Below are 22,903 nucleotides of genomic sequence, written 5' to 3'. Positions count from 1 at the left end.
GGTAGCAAGGCTTCAGGATATATGTGTGCATCAAATATACAGTTGGATGATGCTCAAGTTTTCTATCAATAACTGAAAACTGCAAGGTGTGAGGAAAAGAGAAGGACCAATTTCTTTCTTCTTTCTTTTCCTTTTCCTATTTGGCCTTTTCCTTCTGCATGCCAGTGTCTCCTTACTCTGATCAACCATGCCCATGCTGCTCACCCAACCCCATCTATCTCCCTATCTTGGTGGAGTAAAAGATGAGAGGGAATGAGTTGGTTCAGTGGCCACCAGTTAGGAAGAAACCCTAAGGTAGGGGAGAAGAGAGAAAGATGATTCCTTACAGAAAACTGGCTGTGACTGAATGCAGACAGAATCCTATCAATTAGTACCTATTGCAGATTACTTATTTCATGGTTCCATGTGGGATTATGGACTGTAGATCTCTCGATTTTTTATTGTTGTTCCCAGTTCAACAACTTTCTGCTCCCCCTAAAAATCATGTGTTTCCCACCCCTGGGTCCAGAGACTGACTTGCCCTGGCCACCTCTGCACTTTGCTAATGGCATCTGTCTCATGGCACTTCCTCTTTCTCCCTGTCACTTACATAAGTCTTCTTTAGGAGTTCAGCCAAAGCCCTGACTTCTCTAAGCCACCATACCCAGTTATTCCAGCCCACTCATTTGCTCACCCTTCTTTATTGGATGAATAGCACACACATTTGAGGACTTAATTATATATCTCCAGTATCATTTCTTAATGATTTCAATAAATGGCAGTCTCCTTGCTGGAGAGCATGGGCTTCCCTGGTGGCTCAAATGATAAAGAATCTGCCCTCAATGCGGGAGACCTGGGTTTGATCCCTGGGTCTCGAAGATCCTCTCGAGAAGGGAATGGCTACCAACTCCAGCATTCTTACCTGGAGAATCCTATGGAGAGAGGAGCCCCGAGGGCTACAGTCCATGGGGTTGCAACGAGTCGGACACAACTGAGTGACTAACACTTTTACTTTCAGGAGAGCATAGTCCTAACCAGAGTTGAGAGCTGTAGAAGCTCTCAGAGACCATTGGCAATTGTTTCTGAGTGGCCACAGTTCTCTCCTTGCCTCTGTACCACCAGGTCTGTCCTTCTAGGGGTTAATCTAGGTAACTGATAGAAAGAAGGATGACAAATCTTAGAAAGCTCAACATTTTTTTCTTTAGAAAAGACAAAGTGCTATTTGAGACAGAGAAAGAAGAAAAAATAGCTCCAGAAATGTGGAGAAAAGGATGAGAGAACCAGAACAGCCTGGGTTCACTTCAGTCAGAGGTTTAGGAAATTTGGGAAAACACGTCTGGTGAGTGACTGCTGTCCTGTGATGAGAAGGACTGGGGTGAAGAATGGGTCAAGACGACTTGGATATTTTTGTTTGTCATAAGATGTAAAGTGTTGGGGGATCTTAAACTATATAAACTGTTTTCTTTCTTTCCTTGTAATTACAAAGGAAATCAGTTTTAATTCTATCACAATTAATAAAATATGAAAGAAGTTGCAAATATCTGTGTGTCAAGAATATCTTAAAATCTTGTTGCCTTTGAGAACAGTGAACATCCCCTGGGAAATTTTAGGAAAAATGTATCAATAAAACTTTTGATCAACACGGATTGTGTGCCTGCCTTGCTTATGCTATGTGTTATGGGCAATTTCAAAAAACAAATCACTAAAGTGTTATTTAAATTATTGGTTAAAAATTAGGGACATTTGAAAATATACAAAAGTACAAGGAAGAAGGTGACAGTCATCCATACGCCAACACCTAAAGGTAATGCCTTAACATTTTCCCAAATTAAAATACGTGTATACAGATGGTCAGCTGGCACACAACAAGATGATCAGTATCACTAATCATCAGGGAAATGAAAATCAAAACCACAATGAGATATCACCTCACACCTATGGGAATGGCTATTATCAAAAATAACAAATACCAAGAGTTGGTGAGATGTTGTGGGAAGGTAAATTGGTACAGCCACTATGGAAAACAGTATAGAGATTCTTCAAAAAATTAAAAATAGAACTACCATATGATCTAGCTCTTCTACTCCTGAGTATTTAACCAAAGAAAACAAAAAGACTAATTAAAAAGATATGTGCACCCCTATATTCAATGTGGGGCTTCCCTGGTAGCTCAGTTGGTAAAGAATCTGCCTGCAGTGCAGGAGACCCAGGTTCAAACCCTGGGTTGGGAAAGATCCTCTGAAAAAGGAAATGGCAAACCACTCCAGTATCTTTGCCTGGAAAATCCCATGGACAGAGGAGCCTTGTGGGCTGCAGTCCATGGAGTCGCAAAGAGTCAGGCACGATTGAGAGACTAACACACACACATTCACTGCAGCATTATTTACAAAAGCTAAGAAAATACCCTAAGTGCTCACCAATAGATGAATGGATATAGTATATACATAATGGAATATTAGCCATAAAAATTGAATAAAATCTTGTCATTTGCAACAACATAGGTGGACCTATAGCTTATTATGCTTAGTGAAATATGACAGAGAAAGACAAATGCTGTATGATTTCATGTAAATGTGGAATCTAAAAAACAAAGCAAATGAGCAGACATAACAAAACAGAGACAGAGTCATAGATACAGAGGACAAAGAGATGATTGCTAGAGGGGTAGGGGATGGGAGGGTTAGAGAAATAGGGGAGGGAGACTAAGAGATACAAACTTCTGATTGCAAAATAAATGTCACAAGTATGAAATGTAAAGTGTGGAGAATATTGTCAATAATTATGTAATATCTTTGTATGGTGACAGATGGTAACTAGACTCATCATGGTAATCAGTTTGTGATGTATAGAAATATCTGATCACTATGTTTTATAAAAGGAATTAACATAGTGTTATAGGTCAATTATACTTCAAAAAACAAGCAAGCAAGCAAGCAAACCAGCAAACTCGTAGACAAAGAGATTAGATTTGTAGTTACTGAAGGCAGAGAGGGGAGGTGGGGTGGAGATAGGGACAGCTGAATGTAGTCAGTCAAAAGGTAGAACTGCTAAGTCACTTCAGTTGTGTTAGACTCTGTGCGACCCCATAGATGGCAGCCCACTAGGCTCCCCCATCCCTGGGATTCTCCAGGCAAGAATACTGGAGTGGGTTGCTATTTCCTTCTCCAGTGCATGAAAGTGAAAAGTGAAAGTGAAGTTGCTCAGTCCTGTCCGACTCATAGACTGCAGCCTACCAGGCTCCTCCATCCATGGGATTTTCCAGGCAAGAGTACTGGAGTGGGGTGCCATTGCCTTCTCCGCAAAAGGTACAAAGTTCCAGCTATAAGATACTTAAGAACTAGGGATGTAGTGTACAACATGAATAAAGTAATTAACATTGCTCTCTATGTTCTGTGGGCTTCCTTTGTGGCTCAGCCGGTAAAGAATCCGCCTGCAATGCGGGAGACCTGGGTTCGATCCCTGGGTTGGGAAGATTCCCTGGAGAAGGAAAAGGCTACCCACTCCAGTATTCTGGCCTGGAGAATTCCATGGACTGTATAGTCCATGGGGTCCTAAAGAGTAGGACATGACTGAACGACTTTCACCTCACCTCATCTCACCTCTATGTTCTCTTTGGAGATTGTTAAGATAGCAAATCTAAAGAGTTCTCTTCACGAAGAAAAAAAGTGTTTCTTTTCTATTTCTTTAATTTTGTACCTACATGAGATGGTGACTGTTATTAAACTTATTGTAATAATTTCATGATGTATGTAAGTCAAATCATTGTCCTTCACATCTTAAACGTATGCAGTGCACTATGTAAATTATATATCAATAAAACTGAAGGAAAAGAACATAACAGTTTAGCTATTGGCCTTGATTTTTTTTAAAGGAAAAATCTGTTTTTGTAAAAAAAGAATGAATTATTTAACTTTTTAAAACAAATTGAAGAAAAACAAAGATGACAGTAAAACATCACTACAAATCATACCATCCAGAAATGATCATTATTATAACTAGGTGAACATCATTCCGAACATGTTTTTTCTGCAAATATACAGTTGAAAGGGGGAATATCAAGGATATTAGGGAAACAGTTACATAATAGATCCTATTTTTAAATAAATGTAATTAATTTAATATTACTTGAAGAAGACAAACCTGATGTTAAATTGTGAGACTCTCTGAACTTCAAATACCTCTGTCACCCCAGGTGAGACTTTTCCTAAGATTCCTTTTTACTTTAAAAAAGGAGATTTAAAAACATTAAGAGGTGAGAGTTATGATTTTTAGGTGACATTTGCCCTCTGTCTCTCTTTTTAAAATTTAATTAAATTTTTTGTCCTTAATATTCACAATGATTAGGCTACTTTTCTACAGCAGTAATTTGGTTTCCTACTTCTCAATGGCTTTATCGGTTACAAGTCATGTTTCTGCACCAGCGTCTTTCTTTTCATTAGGGCTTCAGTCTCACTTTCCATGCCATTTTGTGCTTTTATTGTCTAATTCAAAAGTTTTTGTTTCGTTGACAATATCTTATTAGGTTATTCTATAACAGAGGTTGGTAAATTTGTTATGGTTGTAGCAAGACAGTAAGTATATTAGGTTTTGCAGGCCATAGTTTAACTGCCCAACTTTGCATTTAACATGAAGGCAGCCTCAGAGAATGCATCATTGAAAGGGTATGACTATGTGCTAATAAAACTTTATTTACAAAAGCATGTGATGGGCCAATTATGTGTCTGGTGTCTGCTAGCAAGGGCTTCCCTGGAGAAGGGATAGTCTACCCACTCCAGGATTCTTGGGCTTCCCTGGTGGCTCAGCTGGTAAAGAATCTGCCTGTAATGTGGGAGACTGGGGTTTGAATTCCATGGACTGCAATGTGAGAAACCTGGAGAATTCCATGGACTATATAGTCCATGGGGTCACAAAGAGTCAGAGATGACTGAGTGACTTTCACTTTCATTTTTCAATGTGGGCAAAGGGAAGACAAGTTAAATGTTAGTTTTTCAGTCATGTCTGACTCTTTGAGAACCCGTGGGCTGTAGCCCACCATGCTCCTTTGTCCGTGGGATTCTCCAGGAAGGAAAACTGGAGTAGGTAGCCATTCCTTTCTCCAGGGGATCTTCCAAACCCAGGGATCAAACCTGGACCTCCTGCATTGCAGTTAGATTCTCTACTGTCTGACCCAAGGGGAGGTAAGTCTTTTTTAAAAAGTAATTTTGTTGCATAGTAGGTGAGAGAAATTCTTGCAGTTTCCAGTGGTGATCTTAACTTAAAAATTTTAAAAATATTTTTCTGTTTTCTTGGAACATTAGTCTTGTGCTTCTACATATGTTTTGGTGCTGAGACTGGCCTTAAGGCAGACCAACTTTACCTGGGTTACATGTAGATGTGAAGACTTTGGCTCAGAGAAGTGAATCATCTTGCCCAAGGACACATAAACTACTAGTCTTAGAAATAAAACTCAAAATAGGGGAATTTCTGGGTATCTAGTGGCTAGGGTTCTGGACTTTCACTACCATGCCTGGGTTCAATCACTAAACAGGGAACTGAGATCCTCCGACCCTCACAGTGCAGCTGACAACAACAAAGACAGAAACTTGAACAGAAATCTTTACATTTTTTTTTCTAAAGTTTTTATTGAGGTAAAATTCATAAAATAAAACATTCTGCATTTTGAAGTGAAAAATTCAGTGGCATTTAGTGCATTCATAATGTTGTACAATCACCACCTCTATCTACCTCTAAAGCATTTTTATCACCCCAAAAGGAAGCTATGTATTCATTGAGCAGTCACTTCTCAGTCTCCTCTGACTCCAGCCTTGACAACCAGCCATCTGCTTTCAGTTTCTGTGGATTTACCTGGTCTAGATATTTCATATAAATGGAACCACACTGTATATAATCTTTAGTGTCTGACTTCTTTTATTAAGCATCCCGTTTTGACAGTCATCCACATTGTAGCATGCATCAATACTTCATTCCTCTGTATAGCTGAAAAACAGTTCACTCTTTGAATGTAATAGTTTATCCATTCAACGACTAATGGGCTTTCGGGATGTTTCCACCTTTTAGCTATTATTGCTGCTATGAATATGCATGTAGATGTATTTATTTGAGTTCCTGTTTTCAGTTCTTTCAGGTATATCCTAGGTGTGGATTTGTTGAATTACATAGATATAATTCTATTTTTAACTTGAAGAATTGCCAACCTTTCCCCTAGAAGCTGCCATTTTATATTCCTACCAACAAAGTATATGGGTTCCAATATCTCCTCATCCTTGTCAACACTTACTATTTTCCACTTTCTTGTGAACACTGAATTTTGACTTTCCGTGTTCTCATCATAGGCGGTCACAGAATTTCTCTTACATTTTAACTTGTTTTATTTTTCTAATTATGGGACTTCTCTGGTGTCTCAGCGGTAAAGAATCTGCCTGCCAATGCAGAGACGTAAGAAAGATGGGTTCAGTCCCTGGGTTGGGAAGATCCCCTGGAAAAGAAAATGGCAACCCACTCCAGTATTCTTGCCTGGGAAATCCTATGGAAGGAGGAGCCTAGTGGGCTATAGTCCATGGGATCACAAAGAGTCGGACACAATTTAGTGACTAAACAACAATGGTACCTAATGATGATATATAACCTGTATCATTAAATACTTTATTGATATATTTTCTCCTGAAAGTCTGAATTCCCATGGAATGTTCATTGATCCTAATGGCAACATTTTGAAATATTGTTTAAGCAAAGTGAACTGTGATTTACTTTAATGCTTGAGAAGTGCAGTAGGGATAACAGCTGAACCTCTTTGTGGCTCTCCTGATAGGAGCATGAGGAAGGCCTGAGTGCCCATCTGCTAGGGTTGCTGTTGAGGTATTTACTTCCTTGGATAAGATTTTGGAAGCAAATACTTGCTAACACCCTTTAGCAAGAATCCTCACTAACATCCTTTCCAACTACATTTTTAAAATTAGAATCTGAATATTTATGGAGGTCTTTCTGAGAATGTACAAAACCCTGAGAGTATTATAATGCATAGTTTAAAAAACACACTTTGTTATCTTGCCACGTATAGAGTAGCATGGGAACTGGTGTCCAAATATCCAACCTAGTTGGGATGTTGCAAGTCAAAATGCTAAGGATCACTACTCTGTGCAGAGTTAGCAGAATGGAGAGGGTAAGTGACTCTCCCAGCTTGACTCCCCAGATCTGTAGCAGCCTTCCAGAGGATCTCTGGACTCTGGCTGCTGTTAGCTGGCCCATCTTCTTAAAATCTGCAACCTCGTAAATTTGCCAGCAAAACTGAGCAAGCACATGTTGCCCAATCCTGACTTTACCATCGGCAAGGAGAGGCATAAATCCCTTTACATCTGTGCCTGCAGCTCTTTTGAGCTTGGATCCTTTCTGGAAGTCACTATTGGCTCTTTGAAAGAAAATATCTTTTCTCCATGGTCTTCTCCATCTTTAATAGACATGTCATCCCATGCACCTAGTGAAGACATTTTAGAAAAGAACCTTCTTCTTTGAGGTTGGCATTACCCCAGGGAAAAGGGGTCTTCTTAGATGATGTGACTGTAGAAAAACTCCTATGTAAAATGGGGCTGGCACCTACCTCTCCTGATGAACAATGCTGCAAATCAGGCAGGGCTTTTGCAATATATACATATGGAATGAGGTTTATTTACGAGTGGGAAGAAACCTATAAAGAAGAGTTATTAAGTCCAGGAGGAACTGATTTATGTCATAGTAAAATTCAGACTATAGTTCAGCCAGAGGAATGACAGTCTCTGACAGGTGTCCATGAATAAATTCACCTTCTTCTAAAGTATTCTCTTCTCTTTGCTAGCCACTGGCCAAGTTCTTTAGTTGACTTGAGGACTTTTCCCTTCCTGCCCTTCTCCTCATTTTCCTCTTCTCCGTGATCTTTATAGCTCCAGGAGGTAAGAGGAAGAGGGTCACCTGACCAGCACCCTTGAGAAAGCCTTGGGTTTTTCATCACTCCAGGCAGATTTTCAGAGCCTGAAAACCAAGCTGTTTTCTCTTCAGGAATAGTGAAGTCTGGCTAGGAGATCTGAGGACGCCCAGGGCAAGTGTCAGCATGGACACCTGGCTTCTGTCAATAAACACATGGGATCAGAGCATCCCCTGGGGCTGCTGGGGATAGAGTCCTGCCTTTTAAGACTCTGTGGGTAAGGACTGTTTAATGAGATCCTGGCCTCCAGTGGCCGTTGCCTCTAAAAAAGCTCAGCACGCTCAGATCTTTGGCCAAGGGTTCTCTGTACCTGAGGGTGTAACAGTGGCTGTCTGTCCTTTGTGGATGCAGGTGACTGGGGCTCCTTTGGACACCAGACCTCATCTGCATTCAGGTGGGACATGGTGTCCTTCCGGCATCCACTGCAGAGGTTTGTGTCTGCATGTGTAATTGTTCAAAAGCACAGGCTGGCTTCTGTTAAATGGAGTTGGGATGCTGAATGAATAAATATAGCAAGGAGTCATCTGTAGACCATCTCTATCTATTTACCTATCTCTATCCATAAGGCACTTATCTACCTTTATACCAGTACCCATTTGTCTAACTTTCTATTTGTCTGTTAACTTGCATAGAAATATAGAGTCCATGCCCAAAATCTCATTACAAAATCTGATCAAATAGAAACATTATGATGAACTACTTTTTCTCTTTTCTTAAAACAACTTCATGCAGAAATGTTCATGAGTAAAAGCAGGGATGAATATTATACCTATAGACACCCCTTGAGGGGTTCCAGCTCCGTGTGATATCAGCCATCTAAAGCCACCCATCAGCAATCCCAAGGTAAGAGGTTAAAAACACTTTCTTCCCATTATACACTTGGGTCTCCAAGGATTTCGAGGTCATGGATGAGAAGTGGCCTCCAGGACTCTGAGCTTCTCATCTCAGTACTTTCAGTCATCTGTCAAACAAAGCCCATACTTTCCATCCTGCTTTCTGATGTCTGGGGAGAGGAATACAGATCCCAGGAGCCTGTCTTGGCCATGGTGAAGTGAAGTGCAGTTGCTCAGTTGTGTCTGACTCTTTGCGACCCCATGAGCTGTAGCCTACCAGGCTCCTCTGTCCATGGGATTTTCCAGGCAATAGTCCTGGAGTGGATTGCCATTTCCTTCTCCAGGGGATCTTCCCAACCCAGGGATCGAACCCGGGTCTCCTGCATTGTAGACAGACGCTTTACCGTCTGAGCCACCAGGGAAGTCCCCTTGGCCATGGTAGGGCACCTCTAAGATTCAACCATCTACAGTCTCCTTTCCTCAATTCCAGGAATCTAGAAAAAAAAATCACTATGAACACTGTTACTGCTGCTGCTAAGTCACTTCAGTCATGTCCGACTCTGTGCGACCCCATAGACGGCAGCCCACCTGGCTCCCCCGTCCCAAGGATTCTCCAGGCAAGAACACTGGAGTGGGTTGCCATCTCCTTCTCAATGCATGAAAGTGAAAAGTGAAAGGGAAGTCGCTCAGTCGTGTCCGACCCTCAGCGACCCCATGGACTCCAGCCTTCCCGGCTCCTTCATCCATGGGATTTTCCAGGCAAGAGTACTGGAGTGGGGTGCCATCACCTGAGCCTTATTGTGTTCTCAGCTATTAGCTTGGCACTGGAGCAGAAAATGTTTGTGGTTTCCCTGTGAGACATTCTTGCCTGAGGAGAGAGCAAGAGAGGGCCAGATCCCCTGCGTAAAATACAATGGACGGAGCCTCAGAATTGGAATTCCACCAGTTTCAAGTGTTACCTAGCTACTTGGTGTCCTCTTTCCCATACATGAAGTGGAGTAATATCAAGCAAAATACATCTGATCTCATTAGAACATTCTAGATAACTCTTTGCCTCCCTAAATCTGAACCATATTTGCATCAAGTTGAGTTATCATTCTCCCATAAATCCCTTGCTGATCTCCAGGGCAAAACTGAACTCTTCTATTCTTCAGTGTCTATATCACTCATTATCGATTCTAGAACATATCATATATATTTTGCGTTTTTCTGTTGAAATTTCATATGTTTAAGTCTTAATACTCCAGCAAAGTTGAGAGCAGACCCTTCATTGTCTATATGCTTATCTTAGAGCTTCCCTGGTAGCTCAGATGGTAAAGAAACTCCCTGCAATTCAGGAGACACAGGTTTAATCCTTGGGTCAGGAAGATACCCTGGAGAAGACACTCCAGTATTCTTCCCTGGAGAATCCCATGGACAGAGGAGGCTAGTGGGCAACAGTCCAAGGGGTCACAAAGAGTCAGACATGACTGAATGACTAACACACACATGTGCTTATCTTAGAGTCTCCCAGAGATCCTAACTCAGTGCTGAGTGTGGAATTAATGAGAACTCTAGAAACACATTCTGGCCATCATGGATCCTCTTCCTATTTCAGATTGTAAGATGTCTGAAATTTATCAACTTGGACCTGTCATTCTCATGAAGGCCCTGAATTTGTGGTGTCAAGTCTCCCCACAAAGATGGAATTAGCACAGATGTGTTTGCCCTGACACAGACTCAGCACAGCAAAGGTCTGTGCCTCACTCACATTCGAGTCCTGTGCAGGTGGAGTGGCTCCCTTTCTCATGTCTCTTGCAAGGAGTGACTGGGAATCTAATTCTCTCATTTGTGACCTGTTGCCTCTGAAGATAACATAGGATGGGAATGAAGAGCAGGAGTATCGTGTGGGATTTTTAAAGGGTTGAGACTACTCAGGACTTAGAAATTCTGCTTACGTTCCTTCTTCAGAACAGTTTCACAGCTCTCCATCTCATATACACAAGGTTGGGAAAGGTCATCTTCTTATGTACCCAAGAGACAGGAACCACGTGAAAAGCCTGTAGCATCAGTTTTGCCATGGCCCCTGAGACAGGCTCTTGTTCTAGTGATATCAAAGAGGCCAGTGGGGCTGGAGAGCCAAGAATGAGGGAGATTCCAGACCTGGTTGGAGGGCTTGGGATTGGATTTTAAGTGGCTGAAAGCCCCTGGAAGCTTTTGAGCAGAGAAGTGACCTGATCAGACTTAGATTTTGAAAAAGACTCAGATGCAGTTCCGTTTGGTCCTTCCAGCCTCTCTGGCTCTGACTGGTCCATGGAAGGCAGCTGTCCCTTCTCCCTACAGTCCTTGTCCTCTCATTCTTCTGACACTGCAGTGAGTGGTCCACCCGCTACCAAAATGATGCTCAGTGCCTAGGTCAATCCCCAAAAAACCAATGACTCAGTATTTTTTTTGTCTCATTTTTTGTTTGTTGTTTTTTTTTCTTTTTTTGATCAGGGCTCACCCATCCCTTCAAAGATTCAGTGTCCTTGAACAGTTTTGGATGACTTCCTTTAGAAAGGTAAGATGTGATAAATTCATCCACACTCTATTACCAGAGGCAACACATTTCACCTGCTAGATAGATGGAAGGTAGGATGGTGTGTGTGTATGTTTGTGTATGTGTGTGTGTGCACGTGCTCATGCCAGCAAAGTCACTTCAGTCACATCCAACTCTTTGTGATCCTATGGACTATAGTCTGCCAGACTCCTCTGTCCATGAGATTCTCCAGGCAAGAATACTGGAGTAGTGGGTTGTCATTTTCAGATTTTACCAGTGGATGCTTGGAGAGGGCAGAAAAGAGTATAGGGAAATTTATCATATAAGGAGCTCCAAGCAGCATCAGTGGTATTGCAGTTACACCTTCTGGTCCAGGGACACTAAGGGGAGCTGAAAATGCTTGACATAAGCTTTTAAGCTCCAGGAAGGTGGACCACGAACAGACCTCCCCACCAGCCCCAACAAGAGTGCTTCTGTGCCTGACGCCACTGCTCTCCACTCACATCACTCGATAACCCGGTGGCCTGGCAATCTCTCCCCTTCAGCACTGGCAGGAACAACATTCTTCAGAGGTGAAAGTACAGTTTAATTTCTAGGTTCACCCAGGCGTGGACTGGGCTGCATAGGAGGCCGATAATGAAATATTGGTGGCGCATATTTGGTAATGTGCTGGGTGTACCTGGCGCACAGCTCAGGATAAATGAACACCTTCCTCTGGGGGTTCTGCACCCTTTCTGCCCAGAGTGGTCAGTGCTCAGAAAAGCCAAGACTTTGTTTCCTTGTGTTCTTCATATCTGCTTCACAGTCCCTCCTCTAAGCAGGAGACCTTCCTGCTCCTTCCCCAGCCCCCTCCCCTGAACAAAGGTGGAGGGAGGGGAAGAAGAGAAAGAAAGAAAAAGCACTACTTCTCCCCTGACTTGCTCTGCTCTAAACCGAGATCCGACAGAGAATGGTATTTCTCTCACTGCGGTTTCCCAGTGACAATGGGTTCAAAGAAAGCATTTTTCAAAAAGAGCTTCTTTTCTCAATTTATGGCAGAGCATCCAGTAGCAAGCAGCAAAATGAAATAGGTCTCTGTTATCTCTCCCCCAGAAAGAGACAACTATTACAAGGGAAGGAGATAATTCCCATCTGGCTTTTATATTCTTCATAAAACGCATTGTGCAGGCATGTAAAATATATGGAACTGGGCAGACATATGAGGCAGGGAAAGGTACAGCCTCTGACTCCTCATGCTTTTGGAGGCTGGAGGACAGCAAAGCAGAAAGCTTTCTTTCTCCTCCCTTTTTTTTCCCTGAGAATAAGGACAACAATAACTGAGAAGTCCCCCCAGTGTAGCCTCTTTATTGACCATTCCCATGGCAGATGGCAGCATACAGGTTAAAGTTGTAATAATAACAATAGTAGAAATGATATTTTAAAGCCTGCTTTTTTCACTCAAGTCATATATGCCAATCTGTACATACATGTGCACATATGTAATGTCCTTCCAGTCTGAATCCTCCAGAAACTGATGGATGCTTTGGCTGGAAGGTGACCTCATGAACATTTATGCTGTGTTCCAGGAGGGAGAATGCAGTGGTGTGTTGCAGGTACCCAGCTCCACGTTAGATGCCCTTTCTTTAGAGTGTTTTCCACCACGTCTCTCTTCAACTTTTCGGTCAAAAGTTGTTAAAGCAACTTAAATGGAGACACATGCCCAATTGTCCCTGAGCTTCAGCTGAGAAGCAGCTTGTGGACTAAGCACTGGAGGAACAAGATAATCTGTTCTCAGAAGACAAGATAATTTGGAATTTGGGACTAAAATACGGTCCACTGCAAAATTAGAGTCTGGCTATGAGGACGTATGGGTGTGTGAGTCAATGGAATGGTGAGTGGAGGAGATAAAGGAGAGAGAATCCTCCCTTCTTTTCTCTCTCTTTCTTTTCTGCTTCCTCTATCCTTCCACAAAGACTATGAGAAATTCATATGCACAGAATACTATGCTAAGGTTTCAAGGCAGCATAGTCCAAGCCTCCTAGGATTCAATGGCCATTAATTCTCTAGACCAGTGGCTCCCAAAGGTAGGGGACTTTTAACAGCACAGATGTACATGCCCTACCCCAGACCAACAGAATCAGAACAGAAAAGGGGCAGAGTTGAGAACTCTGTGTTTTAAAGTTGAAAGGACACTCTCATGAGCAGCCAGAGAGGACCCCTGTTTTCCTCCCAGGAAGGAATCAAGTGGCCTGATCCAATATTACAAAAGGCTGCAGAGCTTGGTTCCACTCTATCACTATAATTTGCTCCTTGTGGGTTTTCTCAGACCTTAGGCTTTTTACCTCTAAAATGAAAGTTATGGGGAATTCCTCAGTGGTCCAGTGGTTAGAACTCCATGCCAAAGGCCCGGGTTTCAATTCCTGGTTGGGGAATTAAGATCTCACAAGCTGCACAGCACAGCCATAATAATAATAATAATAATAAAATAAAAAGAGTCCATTGTAGTTTTTTAAAAAGTAAAATGTAGGTGCTGGGAAATCTGGTCAACCACTTGTAAAAGAATGAAACTAGAACACTTTCTAACACCATACACAAAAATAAACTCAAAATGGATTAAAGATCTAAACGTAAGACCAGAAACTATAAAACTCCTAGAGGAGAACATAGGCAAAACACTCTCCGACATACGTCACAGCAGGATCCTCTATGACCCACCTCCCAGAATATTGGAAATAAAAGCAAAAATAAACAAATGGGACCTAATTAACCTTAAAAGCTTCTGCACATCAAAGGAAACTATTAGCAAGGTGAAAAGACAGCCTTCAGAATGGGAGAAGGTAATAGCAAATGAAGCAACTGACAAACAACTAATCTCAAAAATATACAAGCAATTCCTACAGCTCAACTCCAGAAAAATAAATGACCCAATCGAAAAATGGGCCAAAGAACTAAACAGACATTTCTCCTAAGAAGACATACAGATGGCTAACAAACACATGAAAAGATGCTCAACATCACTCATTATCAGAGAAATGCAAATCAAAACCACTATGAGGTACCATTTCACACCAGTCAGAATGGCTGCAATCCAAAAGTCTACAAGTAATAAATGCTGGAGAGGGTGCGGAGAAAAGGGAACCCTCTTACACTGTTGGTGGGAATGCAAACTAGTACAGCCACTATGGAGAACAGTGTGGAGATTCCTTAAAAAACTGGAAATAGAACTGCCTTATGATCCAGCAATCCCACTGCTGGGCATACACACTGAGGAAACCAGAAGGGAAAGAGACACGTGTACCCCAATGTTCATCGCAGCACTGTTTATAATAGCCAGGACATGGAAGCAACCTAGATGTCCATCAGCAGATGAATGGATAAGAAAGCAGTGGTACATATACACAATGGAGTATTACTCAGCCATTAAAAAGAATACATTTGAATCAGTTCTAATGAGGTGGATGAAACTGGAGCCTATTATACAGAGTGAAGTAAGCCAGAAAGAAAAACACCAATACAGTATACTAACGCATATATATGGAATTTAGAAAGATGGTAACAATAACCCTGTGTACAAGACAGCAAAAGAGACACTGATGTATAGAACAGTCTTATGGACTCTGTGGGAGAGGGAGAGGGTGGGAAGATTTGGGAGAATGGCATTGAAACATGTAAAATATCATGTATGAAACAAGTTGCCAGTCCAGGTTCGATGCACGATACTGGATGCTTGGGGCTGGTGCACTGGGACGACCCAGAGGGATGGTATGGGGAGGGAGGAGGGAGGAGGGTTCAGGATGGAGAACACATGTATACCTGTGGTGGATTCATTTTGATATTTGGCAAAACTAATACAATTATGTAAAGTTTAAAAATAAAATAAAATTAAAAAAAAATAAAATAAAGAGAAAAAAAAAGTAAAATGTAGGTTTTGGTAGCACAACATACAGGGTTTTGGTGGGACTAAATACGGTGATGTAGGTGAACATGCTTTCCAATCCATAAAGGACTGTGCAATATGACCCCCTCCTCTGCCTTCTAAGAGTCTTTCTTCATCTTACTTCCCTCAAGCCCTGGGGAGGAGCTGTCCTACCCCTTGTACTTCATCTGTTCTGGTCCTGCCACTGCTCCATATCTCCCCTCTCTTCTACTCTCTGTGTCCCCATCCATCCCTTCCCTAGCTACACACATGCTTCCATCATTTCGTCTTTAAACTCTTTTCTATTTGGTAGTGCTATTCTCTTAAGCTACAGTTTTATCTCCTTCCTTTCATTCTTCAACAGACTTGAAAATACAGAATACTCTCTGTTCCCATTTTCTCTCTACACTTCTACACCACTCATTAATGGTTAAAAACATCATGTCTACACCCTTACTGCTTAATGAAAACTGTGCCTCCAAAGCTAACAAATGGCTGCCAATTCTTTTTTACCACCTAGTTTCAAATATCACCTCTATACAGATGTCCTCAGCTCTGTTATATCTTGAGCTCCAGTTCTTCATTAATATTAATAACTGCTCATTGCGTATACCTGTCCTGTAGCTATGGAAGAACCTCAAATCAGCAGGCTGAGTTGAGAATATCATGTCCCTTTGCATATCAGTTAGGATGGCCTTGGCTGTAGATAGTAGAAGCCTGAGCTAAAAACAGGTTAAAGGATAATTAAATTTTACTGTCTTACATGTTGATAAGTATGGGAACATGATAGTTCTAGGATTGCTTGATTCTGTGGCATCAACAGATCAGGTTCTTTTCATTTGTTCATTTTTCCATCCTCAGTGTCTTGGCTTGGTTTTTTGAACTGGTTCCCCTTTGGGTCTCCAGATAACCACAGCAGTTTCAGATGATGTATGAGTATGCAAAATCAAAAGGCAGGAAAAGGGACTGTTTCTAATAGAACATCTCTTTTAAAGAGCCATAAAAATCCATTCTAGTGGACCTCCAGAATAACTCATGTCTCATTGAGTAGGAACACATTATATGTTCTGTCTAAGCCACTTGTGGGAAAGAGAGATGGGAAGACCGTGGTTCCCTGAGCTTTGCCTAAATCACATGGAAGCTCTATAAAGTTAGTGAGAATGAAACAGCAGAGAGGGATGGCTGTTGGATGGTCAAGCAACAGTGTTGCTCATTATTACCACATCCTTAAACAATAACGCCCAATTTACTCATATGCATTATTGGTACCCATACAACCCCACTCCAACCACGCCTGCTTACCATCTTTCTCTATTTCAACCATGCCAAACTACTCCCCCATTCCCTAATCTCAACATGCATTATTATTCCTCTGGGCTCCTTTTCTTAAGTTGTTATATAAACCTAGAATCTGGTTACTGGTTATCTGTTGACATTTTATCAGAGACCTGAGCTGGGTGCTGGGGAGGAGATCATACTGGTTTTTTCAACCTGATTTGTATCTAGTCATCCTTCTAGCATGGCTCCATTGCAGTTCTTACTGTGCTCTATGTTTCTTTGTTTTCTTCTTTTTTTGTGTTTTCACTACCCTTTATAAGGCCAGGACTTAGCACAGAGTCAGCACATTGTAGGTTTCAATAAGCTTATGTTTGATCAAGAATTAAGTAAGCAGGTTGAGTTATAGGTGATTGTTGTTTGGTTACTAAGTCATGTCCAACTTTTTTGTGACCCCAGGGACTTTAGGACACCAGGGTCCTCTGTCCATGTGATTTTCAAGGTAAGAATACAAGAGTGGTTTGTCATTTTGTTCTCCAGGGGATCTTCCTGACCCAGGGATCGAACCTGTCTCCTGCATTGGCAGGTGGATTCTTTACCGCCAAGTCACCTGGGAAGCCCATGAATTATAGGTAGTTGTACCTGACTAGATAAGGCCTCCTCTGTTGCAGTTCATCTTCTCCATCTTTCAATACATGCACAGAATTCTCCACTGATGCTTCAAATGTTGTTCAGACCACATGGGCCCAGGGAAGATGCCCAGGTATTCCAATGACTGTCTCAGGAACAAGATAGTATTTGGACCAGATAGCGTTTGGAAGGAAGCTTATAAAAGAAAGATAGGGCAAAAAATGGCTTTGCTGTTGTTCAGTCACTAAGTCATGTCTGACTCTTGGCAACCCCATGGACTGCAGCACACCAGGCTTCTCTATCCTTCACCATCTCCCAGAGCTTGCTCAAACTCATGTTCATTGAGTCAGTGATGCCATCCAACCATCTCATCCTCTGTCATCCCCTTCTCCTCCTGCCTTCAATCTTTCCAAGCATCAGGGTATTTTCCAATGAGTTGGCTCTTCTTATCAGGTGGCCAAAGTATTGGAGCTTCAGCTTCAGCATCAGTCCTTTCAATGTATATTCAGGGTTGGCCTAAGCAAGGCTATTTCCACACTGCCCCAAATGAAACACCAATATTCTCTGAGGTCAGAATCTTTGAGAAAATTCTACCAAATGCTGCAGTTTGTTGATGTACCCCATGGAATATTTAACCAATAAGGGAACTTATGAGAATAAATGACTTTTTTTTTTCCCTAAGCAGCATTCATAATACAATGGTGATACTTGAGGGGAGGTGCTGCCTTGATGGGGGGCTGGATGCTGTCCAAGTTCCTGGGAAAGGCGGCCTTCTGTGTACACACATATCTATGTGGCTCATTGCCACCTGGAGGCTGAGCCCCTAACTGGAATACGAGCATTATGTTCCAGACAAGGATGCACCAGAATGTAAAGCAGCAAAGGAAGTTATTCAGTAAGCTCAGCAGGAACCCTGGTATTTATTCCCCCAGAGTGACCAGAGTTCCTGCAGGTCAGGCTAAAGGCACCTGGGAGGACCCCCTCTACCCTTATGTGCCTATCTTCAGCTGGCCTCCTGTCCCCTGGCCAGCCAGCCACAGCAGTTACTGTGACAGAGAAGTTTGTACTAATAAAGCACACTGCAAAAGCCATTGCAGCTTATAGAAAGGGGACAACTGTTGAGACCCTGTTTCCTTTAAAGTTAGTTGTGCCTTTGGTGGGGCACTTGAGGGTTTCCAGCACACACTTCTTCCCTCAGCTTTCCTGGTGCCCGTGCCTGGCTAAGGGCTTCCCTGATGGCTCAGATGGTAAAGAATCTGCCTGAAATATGGGAAACCCGGGTTACATCCCTCGGTCGGGAAGATCCTCTGGAGGAGGGAATGGTTGCCCACTCCAGTATTTTTGCCTAGAGAATCCCATGGACAGAGGACCCTGGTAGACCAGAGTCCATGGGGATCACAAAAGAGTCTGACACAACTGTGTGACTAACACTGCCTGGCTAATATGGTTTGGAAAATCTGAGAACCACTCAGGCAGGAACAAAACAAATCTATAGACAGGGAATTATGTCATCAAATGCCCTGTGCACACCTGCCACTTTGGTACTTTTTCCATCTCTTGAAACTCTGTCTCTCCTCTCCCTCCCTAGGCACCCAGATTTCTGTCCCTACACAGGGCTTTCAGGAAAAGATTTGATCTTTGTCATTTACAATGGAACACAAATTTAAGCCCTTCTACTACATCTCCTGGTCTTCCCAGGTGCGCTAGTGGTAAAGAATTTACCTCCCAATACAGGAAACAATGGAGAAGTGGGATTGATCCCTGGGTGGGGAAAATACCCTGGAGGAGGGCATGAAAACCCACTCTAGTATTCTTGCCTGGAAAATCCCATGGACAGAGCAGCCTGGTGGATACAGTCCATGGGGTCGCATGAAGTTGGACACGACTGAAGCGACTTAGCAGGCACGCACATATTACATCTCCCAGGAATACTTCCAGTGAAATCAGCTACTACCTGTAGAATGAAAGAAGTTCTCTGTTCGTTTCAAGCCTCCCTGATTAGATGTGCTGTATGAGCACACACAGAGGCACATGTCTGTGGCATTTAAATGCCAATATTTCACAGCCTTTGATCCCTACAACGGTCACATGAGATAGAAGAGATATTCTTGGCATCTTCATTGACTAGAAAAAGAAACTGTAGTTGTGACTGAGCAGATAAGATCCCATTGGCAAAAGAGTCCCATGGCTGTTGGGTAGCAAATGGTCCCAGAGCTCCATCCTTAAGCCAGGATCCTCTAAGTCAGAGGTCCCCAACCTCTGATATCTAATGCCTGATGATCTGATGTGAAGCTGGTGCAATAGAAATAGAGTGCGCGATAAAAATAATGTGCTTGAATCCTCTTGAAACCATCCTCCGCCCGGGTCCATGGAAAAATGGTCTTCCATGAAACCGATCCCTGATGCCACAAAGGTTGGAGACGGCTGCTCTAAGTGACAAAGCCTCATGTGACCTTACCCTCCTCTGTGCCAGGTCCTGGTAGCTAGGTGCCCAGGGCACCATATCATACCATATTCTGTGTACCAGGACACCTGATTAGCTCAGATACCACAGAGGATACTAGCAATACTGTGAGTTACAGTTCAGTTCATTTTAAATGATTGTTTTCCCTAAAGTAGTCAATCTCTTACCAGTGTTTTTGGGCTCATGGCTTTCCCTTGCTCCTCTATGATCCTTGAGTTCCTCCACATCAGATTTGATGTTCCCACTTGCTCCCAGCTTAAAAGACCCACTTCCCTATCTTTGTTTTCTTTGTGTGGTCTTCCCAGACACTAGGTGAGAGGGCTGTGGACCAGGGCGTCTCTCATCATCACTGGGTGTGAGTAATTTGTGTCTGCAAATTGCTGAAGATGAACTGGGGAAGGCAAAGAAAAAAGTCGTTTTGGAGGCAGAGACGACCACAGAAATACTGTGCTCCGTGAAATAGATAAGCAGAAGAGCTGTTTATTTCCTTGGTGGCGTGAGGCCCGGCTTTGAGGCAGATAAATCTTTGCTGGTAATACAGTACTTAAACCAGAACTGACACCTTTTTATATCAACTGCAGAGAATTGCTTTTGTGAGGCTCGGATACAAAGGCTGCCGCTGCTCTTTCTTGCATATCAATTCCAAGGCAGCCTGTTGCTTATCTCATGCCTGCCCTTTGGGTAGCTGCCCCTTGTCTCAATATAGCATCAAGGTCTGAGAAGGGCAGAGGAGACGAGAGATGACCCTGAAATGTAAGGGACAATGAGACAAAGCGGGGAGACACTGGATGGAGTTAGGGGATGTCCTCTCTGCCCCTCCCACCTCCTGATTCCTAAGCAAGAGCCACTGGCACCAGCTGGCCGGGGGCACAGCAGATGGGCATTCACTGTGCACACAGCCTTGGCCAGGCACTGTGGCCCCAGGGCAAATGGGCTCAAATTATTGTTAACTCTGTTCTTTAACAGACAATGAAAACATAATTCTGAATACAAATTGGAAAATACTGATAAGCAAAGAGAAGAAATGTGTTATACATATATATTTTGTTATGTATGCTTTTAAGGGTAAATATACATATATGTAGTAATGTATTTATGTATGTATACATATATGTGTGTGTGTGTAAATACGTGTATATAAGTATATATGCATGCATGCTCAGTCACTTCAGCAGTGTCTGACTGTCTGTGACCCCATGGACTGTAGCCTGCCAGGTTTCTCTTTCCATGAGATTCTCCAGGCAAGGGTATTAGAGTGAATTGCCATGACCTCCTCCAGGGGATGTTCCCAACCCAGAGATCAAACCTTGTCTCCTGGGTCTTCTGGTTCACCTGGGAAGCCACCTGGGGCTGCAGTGCCTGGCCAACCAACCTGTAATGGACCAAATGTCTGTGCCCCCTTCCATTCATATTGGAGATGGGTCTTTAAGGAGGTCATTAAGGTTAAATGAGGTCACAAGGGTGGGTTCTCATCCAGTAGGATTGGTGACCTTGTAAGAAGGTGTATCAGAGAACTTCCTCTTTCTTTGTCAAATGAGGACATAGCAAGATGTGGTCAGGCATCTGCAAGCTGGGAAGAGACTCTCACCAGAAACTGAAAAGGCTGGGACCTTGATCTGGGACCTCCAGCTTCTAGAACTGTGAGAAATAATTTTCTGTTGCTCAAGCCACTAAGTCTATGGCAGCACCAGCAGACCAAGACACATGCTCTACATAGAATTTTGCCTCCGTGTTCATATTGAATGCATCAGGCACATCTCTCTAGCACACATACTCCCATGACCTCATGAAAGGAGCTAAGTTTGTCACTCTATTCTCACACTCAGGAACCTCTGTGGCTCTTAATCACCTTTTCATTTCTCTGTTCGGCTGCAGGACTTCCTTCATCTTGCCCTTTCCACCCAACTCAACTCCTTCCAATGGAGATAAGGTGGAATCTGTAGACATGATTTTGGCATAAACAATTATAGTTATACGACTTTTCCCAGTGAATCTCTAACCCCCAAATCAGTGTGTTTTCTTATAAAGCAAGCTAATAATTTTGGCATCTTATGAATAAGGTGAGAACTAAGTTGGAAAATACTTATCAGCATGGTGGTTGGTAAATAGCAGATGCTCAACTCAAGCAAAACTGGGTGTTTGTGCACACTAGTGTCTTCAGTGTCCTGTGGTTTCCTTCTCAGGGTGCATCTCCTGGGGCCTTGACTGGTTAGGTGTCCAGTCCGGCTCATTTCTCCTTCCCAGCTGGAGGTGGGTTTGGGTGTACCTTTCTTTGTTCTACTTACCTTGATTCTTCTCAGCTGTCCCTGTCCCCTCCGATCTCAAAGGTTCTTCAACTTCCAAGACTGTGCAACATGAAGGAGCTCTGGTCCTATGAATAGTTTACAGTTCCCTAAATATATTCGAGGGCTGCCCAGGTGGCTCAGCAGTAAAGAATCTGCCTGCAAATGTGGAAGACTCAGGTTCAGTCCCTGGGTGGGGAAGATCCCCTGGAGAAGGAAATGGCAACCCACACCAGTATTCTTGTCTGGGAAATCCCATGGATAGGGGACCTTGGGGGGCTACAGTCCATGGGGTCATAAAAGAGTCAGACGTGACTTGGTGACTGAACAACAAAAGTAAAACAAATTCACAGGCCCCTTTTGATGTGGAGGGTTCATTGTTTGCCTTGAGATATTGGAAGTGGATGATAGATAACATACTAAGGAAGTCACTTTGCACTCTAAGTGATGGGTCTAGGATGGACCAGACCAAGGTCCTTACCTGGCCCTGTTTCATGACGGTCCTTAGAAAAGATCACTTTGGCAATTGTCGATACTACTCTTTCCCAGCCCAGTCATGGGGCATGAATTGCACACCTTCCAAAGCACTAGCTCCCTGCAGGGCCAGCACATCGCTTGTGGCACAGAACCTGTACTTGTGGGCACTTGGCAGAGCTGGAAGCTCAGGTCCCCTGCCAATCCGTAGCTTCCTTCCCAAGCAGCTGCCACCACACAATGGAATTAACATAAAACACAACTCGGCAGAGGCACATTTAATTTACAGTGATTATACTATCTATTATACAACACAGTTTTAAGTACTACAAGCTCCCTGGAGAACAGGGGGAAAAAATGCTTGTGAAAAGAACCCAACCCTCTCCAAAATCACAGAATAACAGAAGAATCTCGGTAACAAAATACAATTCATGGCACAATAAATAGTGCATTTTAAAGTACTTAACATTTCTCAAGTCTCTATTTCATTCCCATCAGGATCTCAGTTTATTTCTAGTGGAGAAAAAATAAGTATATCAACAATTTAGAATTCTGAGAGACAATTAGAACTGAATGTGGTGTTTTTGTTTTTGTTTTTG

This window comes from Bubalus bubalis, chromosome 3, assembly GCF_019923935.1.
Source record: "Bubalus bubalis isolate 160015118507 breed Murrah chromosome 3, NDDB_SH_1, whole genome shotgun sequence".
Lineage (NCBI taxonomy): Eukaryota > Metazoa > Chordata > Mammalia > Artiodactyla > Bovidae > Bubalus > Bubalus bubalis.
The sequence above is the reverse complement of the archived record's forward strand: the minus strand, read 5'-3'. Positions refer to the sequence as shown.